At 42.3% G+C, this 16,892-nt stretch overlaps 1 protein-coding gene across 1 annotated transcript in view; it reads right to left on the bottom strand.

Annotated features, from left to right (window-relative positions):
* Positions 1 to 16,892, bottom strand: part of DNMBP (dynamin binding protein) — a 135,824-nt gene that overhangs the window by 56,496 nt on the left and 62,436 nt on the right. The window lies entirely within an intron of this gene.

Here is a 16,892-nt window from a genome sequence, read left to right as displayed (position 1 = left end):
CTTGGTATCTTTGATAAAAGTAGCAAGATAAGAAAAATACACCTAGTAAATCAACCAAGAGAAGAGATAAAAATAGAGGACTAAATTATAGGTAAGGATCCTAGTCATAAAAAGAAATTATTGGCTGGGCATAGTGGTATACACCTGTAATCCCAACACTTTGAGAGGCCCAGGTGGGTGGATCACTTGAGGTCAGGAGTTGGAGACCAACATAGTAGTTCGAGACCAGCCTGGCCAACATGGTGAAACCTCGTCTCTACTAAAAATACAAAAATTAGCCAGGCGTGGTGGCAGGCACCTGTAATCCCAGCTATTCAGGAGGCTGAGGCAGGAGAATCGCTTGAGCCTGGGAGGCAGAGGTTGCAGTAAGCCGAGATCGTGCCACTGCACTCCAGTCCAGGCAACAGTGCGAGACTGTCTCAAAAAGTGAAAAAAAGAAATTATAGTTGGCCAAGTGGAGAGTGCACAGTTGGTTACATAAGGGGATTTCCCCCTCCTTTTCTAAGTCAGATTGCCTTTAGGACATTAAAGATAAGCAGTTTTCATAAAGAGGTAAACTCACTCAGCTTTACCTCCACACTACTATGACCCAGATCTAAACAAAAGCTGCGAATGGGTTGCCATTTTTGAGTAGGAAATCTGTGTACAGAGAAATGTGGCCAAGGGAAAGGGGAGAATGACTTTTCTACGTTTCTCAATGCTAGGACTGCTGGTGAAAAAGAACCGTGTAGACAGCCATCCTCCATCGGCACCCCCCTCACTTTATACAACCGTCACACTCCACTGGCTCTTTTCAGCAGCCGCCCCACTGTGATGTTTGCTGTTTGCACCAAGCGGGTGGGTTATCATGATTACCTGTGTATAGACAGACTGCCACCTATTCTAAAAGTGAAGATGGGGAAGTAGGATTTGGAAAGTAAGAAGAGAGAGAGAAGGTAGAGGAAGGGTAAAGGCAAAAAAAGGGAGAAAAGTGTACAAAACAGAAAAAAGGAGCAAGAATATGTAACTCCCTCAACTTCTGTGGATTCTTCTGCGACTGCCCATGGTGTCCTCCCGTCTGATGGTCAACAACTCCTCACTTTCTAGGACTCTGCAGTGACATTCTGATTCCTATAGTTCTTGCTATTTTCCAGAGCACCTCGCAAATATCTGTCTTGGCTAACCTATGTTATTACTTCATTATACTTGCATATCTCCTTTTATTATACTGAAAGTTCCTTGAGGGTAAGGAAGATATAACTTGTTGTCCTATCTCTAGCACAGCTCTGTAGATGGCGAAACCTCTCTGCAAAAATTGAAACTGAGAAAACTATAACAATGAAAGAGATCTGATCTAACCAACCCTCATCTTGTCCTTTTTTTTTTTTTTTTTTGGGACGGAGTTTCGCTCTTGTTACCCAGGCTGGAGTGCAATGGCGTGATCTCGGCTCACCGCAACCTCTGCCTCCTGGGTTCAGGCGATTCTCCTATCTCAGCCTCCTGAGTAGCTGGGATTACAGGCACGTGCCACCATGCCCAGCTAATTTTTTGTATTTTTAGTAGAGACGGGGTTTCACCACGTTGACCAGGATGGTCTCGATTCCTTGACCTCGTGATCCACCCGCCTCGGCCTCCCAAAGTGCTGGGATTACAGGCGTGAGCCACCACGCCCGGCCCCTCATCTTGTCTTTAACCTCCAAACTGCCTGCCCTTAATCATTCCTGGGGTTGGCCTAAGCTAACTGTGGGAGAAATCTAGTTTATAGTTGAAATGGAAATAACCCTTCCACAAAATTAAACCACTTTTGTAAAACTAATGAAAGATCACCAAGTCAGAAGAATGACAGGAGCCTAATTCTGCTATGATGTAGACATAAAGGATTACTAGCCATTATTCAGAAGATAACAAGATTTGCAACCTCCACAATTTCCCCTGCAGATAACACGGCTATTATAGAACCTAAGATTAACCTTTTGAGACATCTTTTCAGGCTTTTGCATTTCTGAGGACTGATAGCTCCACCTGGACCTGCCAACCAGTTCTGTGGCCCCACCCAGAAAGGGACTTGGTGCAGGAAGACCATTGTCCACACCCCTATCATTGCATCCCCAACCAATCAGCAGCACCCATTCCCCTAACCCCCTACCCGCTAAACTCTCCTTGAAAAACCTCTGAATTTTTTAGACTGGTTTGAGTAGTAACTCCATCTCCCACATGGAGTGGCTAGCTGCGTGTCAATTAAACTCTTTCTTCATGCAGTGGCCTCAGTGAATTGGTTTTGCTTGTGTGCAATGGGTAGAAAGAACCCATTGGGTGATTACAATGGGGTACACAGTAGGTATTTAAATGTTTAATGAATCCATGCATGTAGGCTTTAACTCTTCTCAATCTTTTTTTTTTTAATCTTTTTTTTTTTTTTTTAATAGACGGAGTTTCACCATGTTGGTCAGGCTGGTCTTGAACTCCGGACCTCAGGTGATCCACCCGCCTTGGCCTCCAAAGTGCTTGGATTACAGGCGTGAGCCACCACGCCCGGCCATTCTTCTCAATCTCTTATACCTCAAATCTAGTACACCAGCCAGTCCTACTGGCTCTAACTCAAAACATGCTGAGAGCTGAGTACCTCTCATCACCACTACTGCTGCCATCCTGGTCCATGCTGCTGGCATCCATCCCTTGCCTGGATCACTGCAGTAGCCTCCTAACTGGTCTCAGCCTCTGCCCTGTGTCTCTTCTGTCTGTTCTCTTCTGTTAAATTGTAGGTCAGGTCATATTGTTCCCCTGCTCAAAACCTTCCAGTAACTTCTCTTCTTACCCTAAATGATGAACTACAACTGTGCCGTTGCTCTAGCTGAACCGGTCTCCTTGCTGTTCCTCAAACACCTGAAACACTCTCGTGCTTGCTGTCTTATCTGTCTGGAACGATGCCTCCCACCCCTCAAAATGGCTTGGTTGGCCCCCAACAATCTTACTCAAACATTAATTTTCAGAAGGTTTTCTCTGATTTCTTTTTTCCCTAGATTGTTTTGCCTTCTGACAAAAAGGCAAAAAAATATACCTATAGTTTTACTTACCTATTGCTTGTCTCTTCCCATGAGGGCAGAGATTGCTGCTGTGACTCGAGAGCACTGCGTGGAAGACAGTGGGAGTTCAGTCATTCTGATTGACTGATGACTGTCCTGTCTTTTGGGTCTTATTACATCTAGTAAAGTGAACAGTAAAAGGAGGCAGCAAGCAGCTCAGGTAGGGGTGTGATGGTGGGAATGCTCACGACTAAGAGTCTACAGCTAGCTGAAGATGAATTATTTTTCTGTACAGTACTGTAAAGCCTCGGTGAAATCTGAAACCAATACTTAAAAGTACCTCGATGCATTCCAGCTTCTCCACTGTGTGCCTGGAGCTGAGAGTGAGGAAATGTTCACAAGGCTCTCCTACAAACTGCTAATAACAGTGATTCGCAGGTCAATTATATCTCAGCTCACCATTCTAAGCACATTTCTTGACATACATTCAACCATCCATCCTAAAAGGAGAAATTAGTTTCTCCCTTGACTTAACATAGCCTATTAATGGGTTCTGATATGGTTGCTGTCTTACACTAAAAATCCTTTAGAAGTAACTCTGAGCTCATTTTTACTGAGCCAACACCCTGAACCAGATGTTATGCAAGTTGAAGATACTTGCTTTTTTTTCTTTTTGAGACAGAGTCTTGCCCAGGCTGGACTGCAGTGTTGCAATCTCGGCTCACTGCAACCTCCGCCACCCAGGTTCAAGAGATTCTCCTGACTCAGCCTCCTGAGTATCTGGGATTATAGGCATATACCACCACCCTCAGCTAATTTTTGTATCTGTAGTAGAGACGGGGTTTCACCATGTTGGTCAGGGTGGTCTTGAACTTCTGATCTCATGATCCGCCCGCCTCAACCTCCCAAAGTGCTGGGATTATAGGTTTGAACCAGTGCGCCCAGCCGATACTTGCTTTTTTCTTATGTACTGACAAATTAGAAAGAAAGATTATTCTTTTCTTTACTTAAACTTTCATTATCTTGAAAGACCACAGGATGGGCCAGGCACTGTGGCTCACACATGTAATCCCAGCACTTTGGGAGGCCAAGGCAAGCAGATCACCTGAGGTCAGGAGTTCAAGACCATCCCAGCCAACATGGCAAAACCCCATCTCTACTAAAAATACAAAAATTAGCAGGGCGTGGTGGCGGGCGCCTCTAATACTAGTTACTCAGGAGGCTGAGGCAGGAGAATCTATTGAACCAGGGAGGCAGAGGTTTCAGTGAGCCGAGATTGCACCACTGCACTCCAGCCTGGGTGACAAGAGCAAGACTCCATCTCAAAAAAAAAAAAAAAAAGATCACAGAATGATTTGGCTATTTAACTACTTAATTCTATTATCTCTTACTAGTTTGAGAAGGAATTCTTGTTCTTGGCTGTTTTTTTGTTTTGTTTTGTTTTGTTTTGATACAAAGTTTCACTCTTGTTGCCCAGTCTGGACCGCAATGGCATGATCTTGGTTCATTGCAACCTCCACCTCCCGGGTTTCAAGGGATTCTCCTACCTCAGTCTCCTAAGTAGCTGGGATTACATGCATGTGCCACCACGCCTGGCTAATTTTGTATTTTTAGCAGAGACGGGGTTTCTCTATGTTGGTCAGGCTGGTCTTGAACTCCTGACCTCAGGTGATCTGACCGCCTCAGCCTCCCAAAGTGCTAGGATTAGCGGCGTGAGCCACTGAGCCTGGCATTTTTTTTTGAGACAGTATCACTCTGCCACCCAGGCTGGAGTATGGAGTACGATGACTTGATAACAGCTCACTGCGGCCTAGACTTCCTAGGCTCATGCAATCTTTCCATGTCACCCTCCCGAGTAGCTGGGACTATAGGTGTGCACCACCACATCCAGCTGTTTTTGTTTTTGTAGGAACGGGGTCCCACATGTTGCCTGGGCTGGTCTTGAAGCAATCCTCCACCTTGGCCTCCCAAAGTGCTGGGAGGCGTGAGCTACCACATATATGTATGAGCCACCATGCCCCACTGAGGAAGGACTCTTATACCTAAGGGATTCCAAGGAGTCTGCAGAATGACAAATTGCTTCTGTATATGAAACAGTTATACTTTCAAATTTTAAAAATCGGCCTAGAATATTATGTATCACTTTAGTGTAAAGATATTATTGTTCCACATCAGTCATTCTCCAGCTTGTTAATCTATTGGGTCTCTTTAGTGGACCTTAGATACTACCCAGCAGACTAGGGAAATATTATTTTCCTGAAAAACATATTCTGGTTTAATTTGCAACAGTCATCATTAAAAAATTACTTTTAGAGTCCCTGGTCAACCTTCCTTTGACATTACGTTAAATGCCAGAAAGAGGAAAGTTTAGGAGCAAGGTTTCTGACTTGCTCTACAGTTTGGCATCCACTGCATTGATTTAGAACAATGGGGTCTGGCACTGAAAGTAGCATGGTCATGATTCTAAGGCAGCAGGAGAGAGCATAATTAGCTATAGAGGTCAATATCAATATGATCACTGGGGTTTCAAACACACATAAATATGAATGATACTATGTGTTTTTAAAATTAACATGTAGTCAGTGCCTGGCTCATCATGTGTGCTCAAGAAATATAGACTGAATAAAGAAATGAATGCATGCCCTCTTTTCAAATGCAGGTGTGTGAACCTCACCCAGAGATAGGGTACCACTAAGCAGTCCTGATCAGAGCTTCTAAAAATAACATGTACTGGGAAACCTGAAAGACTGAGAACTCTTTTTTTTTTTTGAGACAGAGTTTCGCTCTTGTTGCCCAGGCTGGAGTGCAATGGCACAATCTCGGCTCACCGCAACCTCTGCCTCCTGGGTTCAAGCGCTTCTCCTGCCTTGGCCTCCCAAGTAGCTGGGATTACAGGCATGCATCACCACACCCAGCTAATTTTGTATTTTTAGTAGAGACAAGGGTTTCCCATGTTGGTCAGACTGGTCTCAAACTCCTGACCTCAGGTGATCTGCCTGCCTTGGCCTCCTAAAGTGCTAGGATTGCAGGTGTGAGCCACCACGCCTAGCCAGAGAATCAACACTTAATGTTTCTACTGCTTTGGAAGTCAAACTGTTCATCAGACTTGAAGGTACTGTGCTCGAGATCTGAACCTTAACTTGTTCATTAGCAACTCATTTGACTGGAAGCTCCTTAAGAGCAGAGAGCACATCTATAATGTTCATCACTATGTACACTGCCCTTAGCACAGTGCCTGGCACATGGTAAAAATAAATGAGCATTTCCTGAATGAATGAGTGATTGACCTGAGTATCACATTGAAGCCCACAAAATGACATTTTCATTCCCCAACACACAGCAATAATAAATACTGTCTAGTATTCTACCCTGACTCTACAAGATAATTCCAAATTTAAAACTCCTAATTCTCTGTTACAGCGAAAGCCTGGCTTATCTAAAACTAATTTTGGACTTTTTATTTCCAATAATTGAAGTCTACATTATTTGGATCAGCCTCTCATAGAAAAAAAAAAAAATCTTCAAAATACAAATCTAAAAGGAGATCTTTTCTGTAACAGGCTAAGATCTCAAAGAACTCCTGAGGGTAAATCAGAATTGGGCCAGCCCTCTTGCTAAATTACAGCTGTGGTTCAGATACCTTGGTCACCCAAGGTATAAGGTACACTGAGCCTTGAAATTGGTTTAAGGTGGACCTGGGCTGAGAATGATTAGTGTTTGTTTCCATGTGAAAATTCCTTCTCAGCTTTTCTTAGAAAATATATATGTCTTTCTAAATCCAAAAAAATAAAAATAAATAAATAAATCAGCTGAGAACTCTAGAAAACAAGAGAAGGTACTAGGATTCTCCTTTAAGAATAAAGCCTAACAATAAATGCTGAGACATTAAGGGTTTAAAGAAATCCACCAATGTCAAGTTGACAGCAAGAGCAGAGAATACTGAGACACAGAGTAAACTGTTAAAAGTGACATTTCTGGGAATGAGAAAAAGAGTGGGTAGGAGGGCCAGGGCCTAATCAGTTAGCTTTGTTCATAGTTGTTGCTATGTAATACATCTGTTTAGAAGAGTGTGTGCTCATGGCCCTGTGTGTTGCCAAAAGTGAGTCATTCTTGCAAATAAAGATTAATAAGCGTTCTTGTATAGTACGCTTTACACAAATCTCATAAGGCTAGTCCAAGAAATAAAGTTTTGCAAGCAAAGTAAGTCCTTAAATTAGCAATTCGGACACATGAATCTGTATAGTGCCAAATCTTGTTCAGAGAAGCAAATCTTCCATTATTTGAATACCTCCCAGTACTGTTTGTCCAGTGTTTTCTACTGCTTAATATTTGCTATAAATCATAGATAAATGTAATTTATAAATCATAGTTCTTTATAAATTTTTTTAACAGAAGAAATGCAAAAGAGAAGATGTGAATACTGTTGTGAAATATTCCTACACAGAATCAGGAATATATCTAAAATCTGAATTAGCACAAGCAATATCAATTTCAATAGCAAAGCCAAAATCAGAACAAGCAGACAAAATATTTTCAATATTAAAAAAGAAAATGAGCTTTCATGAGACAATATGAACCCTAACGGCCCTACCCAGAAATGACTTTTTATTTTTTTAATTGAGACAGAGTCTCGCTCTGTCGCCCAGGCTGGAGCGCAGTGGTGCGACCTCGGTTCATTGCAACCTTCGCCTCCTGCGTTCAAGCCATTCTCCTGCCTCAGTCTCCAGAGTAGCTCAGATTACAGGCACACGCCATCAAGCCCAGCTAATTTTTTGTATATTCAGTAGAGATGGGATTTCAACATGCTGGCCAGGCTGATCTCAAACTCCTGATCTCAAGTGACCCACCCGCCTTGGCCTGCCAGAGTGCTGGTATCACAGGCGTGAGCCACCAAGCCCAGCTCCAAAAATGCTTTTAAAAATATGCTTAACAATTCCACCAACATCAACATAAAATAAAAGCCTTTTTTTGATGTATGAAATATTAGTCACAAAACAAAGATCAATACTATCAGACAAGGCAACTAACGCTCTGTGTATTTAAAATTCTAAAGGCACACAGACCAATGGAACAGAATGGGGAATCCAGAAATAGAGCTGCACACCTACAACCAAGTGATCTTCAACAAAGTTGACAAAAATAAGCAATGGGGAAAGAATTCTCTATACAATAAATGGTACTGGATAAACTAACCATATGCAGATAAATGAAACTAGACTTCCACCTCTCACCACATACAAAAATTAACTCAAGATGGATTAAAAACTTTAAGGCGTCAAACTACACAAATCCTTGAATAAAACCTAGATAACACTCTTCCAGACATTGGCTTAGGCAAGGAATTTAAGAGTAAGGTCTGAAAAATGACTGCAACAAAAAAAAATTGACAACTAGAACCTAATTAAACTAAAGAGCTTCTGTAACAGCAAAACAAACTATCAACAGAGTAAATAGACAACCTACAGAATGGGAAAAAAATATATGTAAACTATGCATCCAACAAAGGCCTAACATGTAGAATTTATAAGGAACTTAAACAAATCAACAAGAAAAAAACAACCCCATTAAAAGGTGGGCAAAGGACATGAACTGACACATCTCAAAAGAAGACATACAAGGGACCAATAAACATATGAAAAAAAATGCTTAGCATCACTAATCATCAGAGAAGTGCAAATCAAAACCACAATAAGAAACTATCTTACACCAGTCAGAATGGGTATTAGAGTCAAAATATAACAGATGTGTTGGCATGGTTGTAGAGAAAAGGGAACGCTTATACGCTGTTAGTGGGAATGTAAATTAGTTCAGCCCCAGTGGAAAGCAGTTTGGAGATTTCTTAAAGGGTTAAATGTAGAACTACCATTCCACCTAGCAATCCCATTATTGGGTATATGTCAAAAGGAAAATAAATCCTTCTACCAAAAAGATACCTGCACTCAGTTTACTCCAGCACTATTCACTATAGCAAAGACATGAAATCAACTTCAGTGCCTATCAACAGTAGACTGGATAAAGAAATCATGCTATATATACACCATGGAATACTATGTAGCCACAAAATAGAATGAATCATGTCCTTTGCAGCAACATGGATGCAGCTGGAGGCCACCAACCTAAGCAAATTAACAGAGAAACAGAAAACCAAATATCTCATGTTCTCACTTAAAAGTGGGAGTTACATATTGGGTACACATGGACATAAAGACAGGAACAACAGGCCAGGTACTGTGGCTCACGCCTGTAATCCCAGCACTTTGGGAGGCTGAAGAGGGCAGACCACAAGGCCAGGAGTTCAAGACTAGCCTGACCAACATGGTGAAACCCTATCTCCACTAAATAAATACAAAAATTAGCCAGGCATGGTGGCGCATGCCTGTAATCCCAGCTATTCAGGAGGCTGAGGCAGGAGAATTGCTCGAACCCAGGAGCTGGAGGTTGCAATGAGCCAAGATCACACCACTGCACTCCAGTCTGGGCAAAAGAGTGAGACTCTATCTCAAAAACAAAAACAATAAAAGACAGGAACAACAGACACTGGGGACTACAGGGCCCTGGAGGGAGGGAAGCAAAGGTTGAAAAATTGCCTATTAGGTACTATGTTCTCTTATACAGGTGATAGGATCAAAAGAAGCCCAAACCTCAGTATTATGCAATATACCCTTATAACAAATCTGCACATATACTCTCTGAAGCTAACATTTAAAAGTTAAAATAAAATTCTCAGAGTAATTTAAAAATAATATTTGTGGGATTTTCTTTCAATTTTTAAAAGATTTTTATCTGACATTTATCTTGTACTAATGTTCTTCTTTTAATGTTTTATATTATCACATTAATTTTCTGATTTTATAACTCTTCTATAGATATGTAAGATAATAAGGTTACAAGAAACTGGAGTGAAGGATATGGAAGTTCCATTATTTTCAGCTTTTCTATAAATATAAAACTATTTAAAAATGAATATTTTGTGTTTTTTTGAGATGGCTCACTCTTTCACCAGGCTGGAGTGCGGGCGTGATCTTGGCTCGCTGCAATCTCTTATTCCCCAGTTCAAGCAATTCTCCTGCCTCAGCCTCCTAAGTAGCAGGGATTACAGGTGTGCGGCACCACGCCCAGTTAATTTTTGTATTTTTAGTAGAGACGGGATTTCACCATGTTGGCCAGGCTGGTCTGGAACTCCTGACCTCGTGATCTGCCCTCCTCAACCTCCCAAAGTGCTGGGATTACAGGCGTGAGCCACCGCACCCAGTCTAAAAATGAATTTTTTTAAAGAATGTTCTTGTTTCTTTTTGTTGTTTTTTTTTTTGAGACAGAGTTCTCACTCTGTTGCCAGGCTGGAGTGCAGTGGCATGATCTCGGCTCACTGCAACCTCTGCCTCTCGTGTTCAAGTGATTCTCCTGCCTCAGCCTCCCGAGTAGCTGGGACTACAGGCATGTGCCGCCACACCCAGCTAATTTTTTTTTTTTTTTTGAGACAGAGTCTCGCTCTGTCACCCAGGTTGGAGTGCAATGGCATGATCTCCTCTACCTCCCAGGTTCAAGTGATTCTCCTGCCTCAGCCTCCCAAATAGCTGGGATTACAAGTGTCCGCCATCATGCCCAGTTAATTTTTGTATTTTTAGTAGAAATGGGGTTTCACCATGTTGGCCAGGCTGGTCTCGAACTCCTGACCTCGTGATCCGCCTGCCTTGGCCTCCCAAAGTGCTGGGATTATAGGCATAAGCCACTGTGCCTGGCCAGTAATTTTTGTATTTTTAGTAGAGACAGGGTTTCACCATGTTGGCTAGGATGGTCTCTATCTCCTGACCCCGTGATTATACCGCCTCGGCCTCCCAAAGTAATTTAAGAATGTTTCTAAGATGTTGATGATAAGGGAGGCTATATATGTGTGGGGGCACAGGATATGGGAAATCTCCGTACCTTCCTTTCAATGTTGCTGTGAATCTAAAACAGCTCTTGCAAAAATCAAGTCCTTTAAAAAAAAGTCTAATATCAGGCAGAGAATATTTTTACATGTTATTAAAATATATAATCATGTCATGACATTTTTGCTCACAATAAACTGTGTATTTATTTCATATACAAATATAAAACCTCTGTAAATTTTAGTGTAATGCTAGCACAGAAAAACACTTCACTATTGATTATGACCTCTACTACTATTCAAGAATGTGTAAGTAAAAGCTTTTTTACACATTGTAACTTTGTTACACAAGAATGTGTAAGTAAAAACATTCTTGTGTAACAAAGTTATAATTTAGGAATTCTGAGGAATTCCAATTTCTTACTCCCAAATCTCAAAGATTAATATCCTTCAGTAATTTGAAAACAGTTGACCACAAACAACTGACAGAAACTAATGCAAATTCTTTCTAGAGTTCAGGTGTCTTCACCTCAAGATTTTCCAAATACTGTGACCAGCAAACAGTAAGATAACCAGACACACACACAGTGTAGACCACATGAATGAGAACCACGTGACGTCAAAAACAGTCCCATTAGACTATTTGGAATCATACATAGACTATAAAACAGCTATGCTTACCATATGGAAAGAAAATAAAACCCAAGGCCGGGCATGGTAGCTCATACCTGTAATCCCAACACTTTGGGAGGCCGAGGCTGGTGGATCACTTGAGGCCAGGAGTTCGAAGCCAGGCTGGCCAACATGGTGAAACCCCATCTCTACTAAAAATACAAAAATTAGCCAGGTGTGGTGGTGCACACCTGTAATCCCAGCTACTCAGGAGGGTGAGACAGGAGAATCACTTGAACCTGGGAGGTGGAGATTGCAGTGAGCTGAGATCATGCCACTGCACTCCAGCCTGGGCGACAGCAAGACTCTAAGAAAAGAAAAAGTAAAATAAAAAAAAAATAGAAAAGAAAAAGAAAAATGAAAGGAAAACCAAGCCGAAAGATACCTATAGGACAGAGGAAACTATTTTAAAAAAAAAAAAAAAGACATATCACCTCTGAGAAAAAATAGGGCTTCTAGAAAATAAGTCCTCATGACTTCAAAATCGCAGTTTTGGCCAGATGCAGTGGCTCATGCCTGTAATCCCAGCACTTTGGGAGGTGAGATGGGCAGATCACCTGAGGTCAGGAGTTCAAGACCATCCTGACCAACATAGTAAAACCTCGTCTCTATTAAAAAAATACAAAATTAGCCATGCGTGGTAGTGCACGCCTGTAATCCCAGCTACTCGGGAGAATGAGGCAGGAGAATCGCTTGAACCCAAGAGGCGGAGGTTGCAGAGAGCCAAGATCGCACCATTGCACTCTAGCCTGGGCAACAAGAGCGAGACTCCATCTCATGAATGAAAGAATGAATGCATGCATGCATGCAGAGTTTCAAGAAGAGGCAGCAGTTACGCTAAAGAACCTCACTGTGGCTCTGGCACAGCACTGGTCTGACAAGGGGGCTGGCATCTCTGTATTGACAGTTCCCAAGTCCCAAGTAGACCAATTCAAAGTAACAACATAAGTAGGCAATCTCTGAAAGCTCTGGGAGGTAGAGCAGGCAATTCGATTCAAACAGATTCAGTTAAACTCAATTCTCTTCATCAGGTATTTAATGAGTCCCTACTATGTGTAGAACATCATACCAGGTGTGTAGGAAATGACACACTGAATAATTGATAAAAACCTGTCTTCTCAGTAAGCATATTAACTAAAAATAATATTGACCACAATTAGATAAATGCTGTATTGAAAGTTCTTTAAATCTTAGGCCTTAAATTTCAAAATTTTAACTTATACGGAACCAGATTAGAGGAGTGAAGTCTAGTGCTCAAACTGGTTAATTTCCACCTCTTGAGGGATAGCTTATATTGTTGGATATACCTTTTATGAAGACAGAAAAAAATGACCTTACAAAAACTTGGCTGTCACTGCAGGAAATAAGTAATTTCATCATATTAGCAATAGATATTATCAATATGCCTATTGAGAAATCAATCAAATCAACATTAACATACCCAATACTGTATTTGGTGGATTCAAATTTTACAAAGTCTTCCCAGTTGAGACTACCCCCACCTACTCAGGCCTTTCACAGTACTAAACAGGTAGCAATTTTTTTTTTTTTTTTTTTTGGAGATGGAGTCTGGCTCTGTCACCCAGACTGGAGTGCAATGGCACAATCTTGGCTCACTGCAACCTCCACCTCCCAGATTCAAGTGGTTCTCCTGTCTCGGCCGCCTGAGTAGCTGGGATTACAGGTGCATGACACCACTCCCAGCTAATTTTTTGTATTTTAGTAGAGATGGGGTTTCACCATGTTGCCCAGGCTGTTCTCAAACTCCTGAGCTCAGGCAATCCACCCACCTTGGCCTCCCAAAGTGCGAGAAATACAGGCATGAGCCACCGTGCCTGGCCTAGTAATTTTTTAAAAAAGTAAGAACACTGGCTGAATAATTAAACTAATTCTGAAAATGAAGGTCTGGTGAATAAAAAAGAACACCAGTTTCATCATGTAGTACCAGTCCATTTACCCATTTAAAAACAGTGCACACACACAAAATAAAACACTACACAATGTTCTTATACATAGAAGACATAACGGTTCTGTGGAACACTATTAATTTTAAAAAGTACCATTACTGGGAAATTCCTGTTACCTGAAATTTGGGAAACTTTTATTCTCCCACCTATATATCTGATATGGTTTGGCTGTGTCTCCACCCAAATCTCATCTTGAATTCCTATGTGTTGTGGGAGGGACCTGGTAGGTAACTGAATCATGGGAGCAGGTCTTTGCTGTGCTGTTCTCGTGACAGTGAATTAGTCTCAGGAGAGCTGATGTTTTAAAAAACAGGAGTCTCCCCACACAAGCTGTCTCTTTGCCTGCTGCCATCTACATAAGATGTGACTTGCTCCTCCTTGCCTTCTGCCATGATTGTGAGGCCTCCCTAACCATGTGGAATTATAAGTCCATTAAATCTCTTTCTTTTGTAGATTGCCCAGACTTGGGTATGTCTTTATCAGCAGCATGAAAATGGACTAATACAGTAAATTGGTACCAGTAGAGTAGGGCACTGCTGAAAAGATACCCAAAAACATTAAAGTGACTTTGGAACTAGGTAACAGCCAGAGGCTGGAACAGTTTGGAGGGCTCAGAAGAAGACAGGAAAATGTGGGAACGTTTGGAACTCCCTAGAGATTTGCTGAATGGCTTCGACCAAAATGCTGATAAGGATATGGACAATGAAATCCAGGCTGAGATGGTCTCAGATGGAGATGAGGAACTTGTTGGGAACTGGAGCAAAGGTGACTCTTGTTATGCTTTAGCAAAGAGACTGGTGGCATTTTGCCCCTGCCCTAGAGCTTTGTGGAACTTTGAACTTGAAAGAGATGACAGAAAAAATTTCTAAGCAGCAAAGCATTCCAGAGGTGACTTGGGTGCTGTTAAAGGCATTCAGTTTTATAAGGGAAGCAGAGCATAAAAGTTCCAAAAATGTGCAACCTGACAATGTGATAGAAAAGAAAATCCCATTCCTATTTCCTGAGGAGAAAAGCTGGCTGCAGAAATTTGCATAAGTAAAGAGGAGCCTTAATCCTCAAGACAATGGGGAAAATGCCTCCGGGGCATGTCAGAGGTCTTCATGGCAGCTACACCCCTCACAGGCCCAGAGGCCTAGGAGAAAAAAATGGTTTTATGGGCTGTGTTTTCTCGGGATGTTGTGCAGTCTCGGGACTTGGTTCTGTGTGCAGTCTCGGGACTTGGTTCCCTGTGTCCTGGCTGTTCCAGCCATGGCTGAAAGGGGCCAATGCAGAGCTCAGGCCATGGTTTCAGAGGGTGTAAGCCCCGAGCCTTAGCAGCTTCCACATGGTGTTGAGCCTGCAGGTGCACAGAAGTCAAGAACTGAGGTTTGGGAACCTCTGACTAGATTTCAGAGGATGTATACAAATGTCTGGATGTCCAGGCAGAAGTTTGCTGCAGGGGCAGGTCTTTATGGAGAACATCTGCTAGGGCAGTGCAGAAGGAAAATGTGGGGTTGGAGCCTCCACACAGAGTCCCTACTGGAGCACCACCTAGTGGATCTGTGAGAAGAGGGCCACCATCTTCCAGACCCAGAATGGTAGATCCATCAACAGCTTGCACCATGTGCTGGAAAAGCCACAGGCACTCAATAGCAGCTCATGAAAGCAGCCAGGAGGGAGGCTGTACCCTGCAGAGCCACAGGGACAGAGCTGCCAAGACCATGAAAATGCAACTCTTGCATCAGCATGACCTGGATGTGAGACAAGGATTCAAATCATTTTGGAACTTTAAGATTTGACTGTCCCATTGGATTCTGGACTTGCATGGGCCTTGTAACCCTTTGGTTTGGCCAATTTCTCCCATTTGGAATGGCTGTATTTACCCAATGCCTGTATCCCCATTGTATCTAGGAAGTAACTAACTTGCTTTTGATTTTACAGGCTCATAGACAGAAGGGACTTGCCTTGTCTCAGATGAGATGTTGGACTGTGGACTTCTGAGTTAATGCTGAAATGAGTTAAGACTTTGGCAAACTATTGGGAAGGCATGATTACTTTTGAAATGTGAGGACATGAGATTTTGGAGGGGCTGGGGCAGAATGATATGGTTTGGTTGTGTCCCTACCCCAATTTCATTTTGAATTCCTACGTGTTATGGGAGGGAGCTGGTGGGAGGTAACTGAATCATGGAGGGGCAGGTCTTTCCTGTGCTGTTCTTGTAATACTGAATAAGTCTTGTGATACTGAATAAGTCTCATGCGATCTGATGGTTTTGAAAAACAGGAGTCTCCCTGCACAGACTCTCTCTTTGCCTGCTGCCACCCATGTAAGACATGGCTTACTCCTCCTTGCCTTCCGCCATGATTATAAGGCCTCCCCCCATGATTATAAGGCCTCCCCAACCATGTGGAACTGCAAGTCCATTAAACCTTTGTTTTGTAAATTGTTCAGTCTCAGGTATGTTTTTATCAGCAGTGTGAAAATGGACTAATACAATATCTAATGCAAGAATTGTTTACAGGTTTATCTTGAAACTTGTAGGTATGGAAAGTGATGGAGAATCCTGGAATTTGCTAGGGCTTTGGGAATGGAACACCCAGCTAAGGTTCCCTCAGAATTCCTTTTCAGAGACTCTGAAATCAAGGTATCTGGCATTCCCTTGGGAGCTCAGATACTCATATTAAATGAACACCTTTTTGAGGACTTATCTAAGCATCTATTTCATGCTGTAGCATGAGGGTAAATGCTCCTGCTGTTCAGTACAAGCAACCCAGTGGCCTGGCTCCCTAGCTATCCCCTCATCAATCACACTATATGTGCTCTAGGACCCCTTCTACCACACCATCTCTGAGTCTGCAGTTCCTTTAGAAGTCTGCCCATGTGCATAAAGTCTGCCCATCCTTTCCTGAGAATACTTTGGATAGAGGTTTCCCTTTTTTTCTGCTATACAATCTGCTATCCATCTGTCAGAAAATCCCTTGATTTCCAATAATACTCTTAATGGAATTTTTTTATTCTATTATTTTCATTCACTTTTATAGACCTAAAGTAAAAAGGGAGGAAGGTAGCTACGTGTGCTCAGTGTGCCATCTTGCCAGACTAAATTTTGTATTTTTAGTAGAGACAGGGTTTCACCATGTTTGCCAGGCTGGTCTCAAACTCCTGATCTCAGATGATCCGCCAGCCTCGGCCTTCCTAAGTGCTGGGATTACAGGCGTGAGCCACCGCGTCCGGCCGAGATTCTTTATCTGAGCAGCAAATGAAATCAGGAGGCTACACTGTCATAGGACTCAAGACAGAGTCATAGGCTCAAGACAGAGCTTATCTATGGTGATGAAATAAGAAATTAGGTAGTGAGGCCAGGCATGGTGGCTCACACCTGTAATTCCAGCACTTTGGGAGGCC

This window comes from Aotus nancymaae, unplaced genomic scaffold (assembly GCF_030222135.1).
Source record: "Aotus nancymaae isolate 86718 unplaced genomic scaffold, 86718_ANA_hifiasm-v0.15.2.pri h1tg000010l, whole genome shotgun sequence".
NCBI lineage: Eukaryota > Metazoa > Chordata > Mammalia > Primates > Aotidae > Aotus > Aotus nancymaae.
This window is presented reverse-complemented; position numbering and strand designations above follow the sequence as displayed.